A 6,733-nucleotide genomic window follows, 5' to 3' on the forward strand; every position below is an offset into this window, starting at 1 on the left:
ACCGTACGTATAACATGAGTTTCGTGATCTAAACTAATTTTAGAATATAATATAACGTGGGACTGTCGGTGTAATATGTACTTCAGGTTTATAACAATTTAACAACAGTAAATATGACTTATATACATCATAACAATAATATTCACCTGCTATAGAAACATCACCGGACCCAGCAGATGACATACTTGCGCCGTTAACTTCCGTGGGTGATTTCTCACCCGTATAAATGTTCCCGTTGGAATCCACCCCCCGTCTTATGATGGTGGAGCGGTGGGTGATGGTGTTTGGGGGCCGGGGAAGGGGTAACGGGACTTCCCCACCAACAGGCTCACTGGGGTAAAGTGACTTAGTTAAAGACGACACATGATATAACGTGTTAACCATGGGGACCAGGGGTGACATTGTTAAGGAGAAGTTACACTCATAGTTGTCAAACATATGGAACCTCATTGATTAATGTGATGAATGCAATATACTTTGGCTCTGCTTGTTTGTATAGACACCTAACAGCAGGGTAAAATCTGGGGTGACATTGTTAAAATACAGTTACACTCATAGTTGTCAAACATAGGGAACCTCATTGATTAATGTGGTGAATGCAATATACTTTGGCTCTGCTTGTTTGTATAGACACCTAACAGCAGGGTAAAATCTGGGGTGACATTGTTAAAATACAGTTACACTCATAGTTGACAAACATAGGGAACCTCATTGATTAATGTGGTGAATGCAATATACTTTGGCTCTGCTTGTTTGTATAGACACCTAACAGCAGGGTAAAATCTGGGGTGACATTGTTAAAATACAGTTACACTCATAGTTGTCAAACATAGGGAACCTCATTGATTAATGTGGTGAATGCAATATACTTTGGCTCTGCTTGTTTGTATAGACACCTAACAGCAGGGTAAAATCTGGGGTGACATTGTTAAAATACAGTTACACTCATAGTTGTCAAACATAGGGAACCTCATTGATTAATGGGGTGAATGCAATATACTTTGGCTCTGCTTGTTTGTATAGACACCTAACAGCAGGGTAAAATCTGTTTTAAGCTTAAAACTGAGGTGCTAAACCATATAATTACACCCAGGCACCCCCTAGTGACAGCATGTGTGTAGTTTATCGTTTACTTGTGATGTTCATTCATGTGGAACTACCATGCTTCTTATTTAAATAATTCAAAATATAGAAATATAACAATATATAATGTTGCGAAACACTCATATGTGTGTTGGAATATTTAGATATTTCTGATCACTCTTAATTAGTTTATAATTAATTTCACCGTAGATTGTGGTCATACATATACATTGTTGCCTCTGATCGTATAGATAATGTGGCACGGTGTGTTAAACATGTGACGTCACCCACCATAACCTTGTAATAAACAATATCTTTAAACAGTAACCATAGATAACCCTTAAGTTTAAACTTTCTAATAAACTATGCTAAAACGGGTTGTACATATTATATCGGCCTCTGTTTCAAAAGTTGGCGTTAAAAGTAATTTTGACCCCTATATAATTTATTATGGTTCACCCTAATTCAATTAAAGTTTAAATTAATCACCCACAAACGTGGTGTTCAATGTGGATTAATATTTAAATACAAACGGGTGAAGTCTGGTAACATATGACGCTATACACACAGTGGGTTGGGAGGTGTGTTAATTATTAAACGGGCGTTGGTATAAAGATATGAACGCTGTGTTGTAAGTTTACGAGGCTGTTATTGCATTGGGAGGAATATACAAGGGGGGGTCGGGTGGCAACTATATGCGTAATATTACAGTAACATAATATAGTTTCGTTTATCTGAATAGCGAAGATTGGGTTAGTTAGAAAAGCAAAGAAAGGAGAATTAGTAGCAAAACGACAGTCGTTAAAATTAGTTTGTCTTTCAATATAAGTTACTTATCCATGGATGTCCACAGTCGAGTTGCTGTAGCTGGTGAATATAATTAGTATTTATGATGTCATAGTCATACTTATAATGTTTGTATAAATATACGCGAGTGTTCGCCAATGTCATTCAGTCATTGTGACGTGTGCTTGCTCCTCTTTACTACGTCACAGTACAGACGCGCAACGTAACAATGCAGTTGTGTGACGTCACATAGCAGCATTGTTGAAGGGGAAACACGCGGATGGTTATGATCACGTCACAATACCCTTTATGTTCGTTGTTTCTTCAATCATAATGATTGTTTTATTGTTTAACTTAATAATGTAACGCGACAGAACGAAATGTTAGTGACGTCACTTCATCTACAGTGACGTCACTTCATTCACAGTGACGTAACAAGTGTTTTTATGACGTAATTACACCAATAATTAAATCATTCGCTAATTTTCGTATACCTTTCTTATGATGTCATTTCCCTTTTTTTTAAAAAAACGTCAAAGATTGTTTTGCGATTAATTATGACGTCACAATCACCCGGCGCTTACTGCGGTTACGTAGTTTTATATAAATTTGTGAATTTGCAAAATTTCTAAATTTGGTAAAATTTTTCATGAAAATCGTGACGTGATGTTCGTGAGTCGCGCGGTTCGATTGTGACGTAGTTAACGTCTGGTGGAAAGTAGAATATATGGTTGTTGTGGGGTTGTGCAGTTTATTCTGCAGGTGGTGTAGTGGCTATGGTGACGGCGTATAATGTAGTGACGCATGATATAGTGACGTATAGTGCGAAGAAAGTATCCAGGAAAGGACATGGTTATGAGAGAATAACAATGTATAATGTTCGTTTAATGAATGTCGCGTATGACGTAACAATACAACTCTATACAGTTTAGTTAGAGATACAGAATTCGACGTTTGTTGTTATAATTATGATGTAATACTGGTGTAGTGATGTCACAAGCGTATCAGTGGTACGACAGTGACGTCACACAGTTGTTTAACTTTATATTTCAGTAGATTTGATTTCGTGATGACTAAGCACAAATAGTTAACATGAAATCGCTGAGTCAGGATTATTCTGCTGAGCAAGTTAGCGTCGCTAGGCAACGGTCGAGCAGTGAAGCGGAACCGTTGGTTAATGGGACACCTAGTGTACAAAGAAGAAGCAGATCGGCTATCAACTCGATACGGAAGAAACTGAACCGACGTAGCGTCCCCCTCACCCCTGTGCATAGTGTGGGAGTGGATGGGGTGACGGTGGAATCAACCACCAATATAAAGCAACTACAACATGATAGATGTCTCAGTTTCGAGTCGCCTCTTGTGGAGAAGTTATCACCCGAACCATGCTCGCCAGGTGGCGTTACAGAGGAAGACTTCAACCCCGGCATGGTGTTAGCTCCTGTGATGGCGTCATTATTGATGACGTCACCGCAAAACCGAACTTTGTCGCGCCACGGTCGTTTGAACACTGTGCCGTCACCAAACGCCGGGTTAAACGTCACAAACGTTCGACGTGTATCCAGCTTTCCCTCTACTGACGTCATAGAACGATCACCTACGTCACCAGGGGATTCCCCGGTCTTCGTTCCCGAAAAATCCCCTCCCAGGTTGTCAAGGAAACGATCCGCCGCCGTAAGAATGAAGGTATTATGACGTCACATACATCAACAATGCTCGCTTTCTGCACCGGATGTCACGTGCTCTATAGCGCGCCTTGCACTGTTACGTCACACACGCAGTGATTTGAATAAAACGAAGCGATTTTCTTCGTTGTTTCATAAACAAACGGTTGTATGACGTCACACTTCTCGTATAGGTGACGTCATAATATCATCCGTAATCCTGGGACGAATTGGTTTATTATGACGTAAGAATGCTTAACAATTGATTCAAGAGAAGTTGTTTGTATTTTAGAATAAGTGACGTAATGGAAGTTAATTTAAATATCCAAACGAATCGCGGTCGACGCGTTTGAACATTGTCGCGTTGACTATTATTGTTTGTTTATGACGTCATACACATCATTCCATTAACCGCGAGCATTCGAAGTAGGGTCAGTGGTAGTCGCGCGTATTTAGCTCTGCTTATGTAATAATGGTATTTATGTAGTAGTTGTGATGTCATATTAGTTAATCAGGATGATTTGTGACGTAACAAACGTAAGTGACGACGATTGTGATTGTTAACACTAAGGTTTAGCAGCCACGTTTTTATTTTACAAGTACTTTTTACTTTTTACCCGTAGCGTGTTTAACGACTGTAGTTTCGCCGTTTTAATAGAAAGAAGCGAATCAAGTTATTTCAGGTTTAAATATTTAAAATAATTGTTGTGTTTTGATTGGTCAATGTTGTGCGCACTCAACCGTAACCACCCTTGGTAAATATGACGTAGTTATACGTGACAATAACCATTATGACGATCAAATATTGAAAGTCGTTAAGCGACGTCTGCGTCGTATTCTGTGTGACGTCATAGTCTAAATTATTAAGGTGGTTGGCTGACAATAGGAATAGAACAGGGTGTGTTTATCTATTATGACGTCACTATGGAATGAAGGTTAAAATGATTGTTGTTTGTATGATGTAATAATTGTCTTTATGAAGTATAAGATATATATGTTGTTGTAGCTTTTATAACACATAGTTGGATGGAATGGTTTATGTTTTCATTCTGCTTTATCATTCTATTTGGTTGTAAACAAACAATCATTATAGAAATATAAATGTGTTAAAAAGTTAGTTGTTAAAAACACGATTAACAATTATGGGGTATTATTTATTGAATATAAACGTATGTGATATCGGTGTCTATCCCACCATACAAGAGCCTAAAGTATTATCATAACTTGGTGAATATGTTATATCTTATTATGTGGGAATAGGGTTTCATTGTATGTGGGCACTTAACATCCCGGTATTAATACGGTGAATGGAAGTTTCTAACATTTAGTTTATGTTGTTCATGATCTCAATATTTGTGTTAATTGATGAACTTTATTTGACCTCATTCCATTGTTTGACATAACAATCATGTTTTGTTACCAAACATACAATGATCAACACTTAGGTGGCATGTAGACTGTGTGTATGGTGTGCATATTGTGTGCACTTTGTGCAACGTATGTGCATTGTGTGCAGATTGTTCTTTTTAGAGTTTGCAATAAATATAAGTAAATGCTAAATAAGTTCTTCTGGTTTTTGAAGCTTAAATTATATCACATCAAACTAGTGTCTGCTATGCGACTTAATTTCTCCCAGAAATAACATTATTTTACCAGATGAGATATTTATTTAAGTAATACATCATGTGAGGTAACAAGAGCAAAACACAAGGCTCAATAATGCTTTGTAATTGTCTATAGTTAACATGATCTATTCCACATGGTATATTAGTCAATGTGTCCGAGATATTAAAGCAACATACAAGTTACAAGCAAATACCCTAATAAAATATACCATCGCCATATGGCGTAACTTCTCGTAAAATTCCTGTGTTTTTTTACATTTATTTAACATTACATTATTCCTGGTGGTAGCAACAACACAATATAAGAGTTATTATTGTTGCTACCAAGTTAAGTCATTGCTGACAATTTAAACAAACCATAAATGTTACTTGTAAACATGGCTGCCAACTTTTAAATAACATTCAATTGCCCATATACAGTGAACCACCCATATCATTACTGCTGATTATTTTATTATATATTTATTTATAATATGGGTTATAATATATTATCGACCCCCATTTTAATCTGTTATTGATTATTATAACGTTTTCATGTTTGTTTGATTTCTATGTTTATCTTTGTTAATGTTTAACCAAGGTTATTTCCTCATAATGCCCATTGTTACATCATGTAGCAGAATGTATGCCCATTGTTATATACTGTGATGTCACAATCACAGGTATTGTTGGAATTTTAGGCGGAAATGTTATTTCTATGAAACCTATGTGATGTTACAATTATTCATTGTTACCAAACATTGTTGTTTTATCAATATTTTAATTGTTTGTTATCATATCAATTGTGAGGTTCAAATATATAGGCACCAAACCTGGGGTGGCAGGGTGGGCAGGCCAACCCTTGAATTTCTACACTGTATTAAGCAGTAAACATTACAACCAATAAGTTAGATTTGTTTCACAGGATTGTGTGTCTAACTATCCCTACCTCCCCTGTGTTCATAAAGTTTAGCGTTTTTGTCATAATACACCTATTATTTTGCAAGGTGATTTTTTTGTCACAATTTAATTGTCATCAATGATGATGTCATAACCACCATTGTTTAATAACAGAAGGGGTCAATACGTGAACAACGAAGCGCGACGTTAAATGATGACATCACAATGGAGTTAATTAGCGAGGATTCAAATAACCCGTTCGTCAACAATGCTGTGAGTAATAATGGTGATTGTGACATCATCATATACATTGTGATGCTACAGTTAATAATATATGTTGTATTTTCCCATATATTGGTGTATATAGTGTGGCATACCCCACATGTATGAAGGAGACAGGTTGTCCAATAATTCTGGTTATAATATGCAAATTACGACAAATGTCTCCATTTAAGATGTTTACACATTTTCATGGGGGGCAAAAAGACGTTATTGCTCCTCATCTTGTAATTTGTCTATCACCCCCTAATAACCCCTTATAACCCCTACAGACCCCCGACACCAGCAAACCAGCCACCCCCCAACCCCAAAATAAAGCCATCATGAATTTTGAAGATGATGACATGGCAGAATCGTGCGATACAGTGAGTCAGCACTTTTTATATTTCTATGGTTTCCATCGTTACTTGCGCAATA

General features: G+C 37.0%; 1 long non-coding RNA gene across 1 annotated transcript in view; it reads left to right on the forward strand.

Annotated features, from left to right (window-relative positions):
* LOC101243298 overlaps positions 1-6,733 on the forward strand; it is a 17,990-nt gene that overhangs the window by 10,178 nt on the left and 1,079 nt on the right. The window contains exons 12-13 of the long non-coding RNA XR_003396931.1: positions 6,212-6,310; positions 6,589-6,727. This is a non-coding gene — a long non-coding RNA (rho guanine nucleotide exchange factor 12). The remainder of the gene's footprint in view (positions 1-6,211; positions 6,311-6,588; positions 6,728-6,733) is intronic.

The sequence above is a fragment of the Ciona intestinalis genome, unplaced genomic scaffold (assembly GCF_000224145.3).
Source record: "Ciona intestinalis unplaced genomic scaffold, KH HT000142.2, whole genome shotgun sequence".
NCBI classification, from domain to species: domain Eukaryota; kingdom Metazoa; phylum Chordata; class Ascidiacea; order Phlebobranchia; family Cionidae; genus Ciona; species Ciona intestinalis.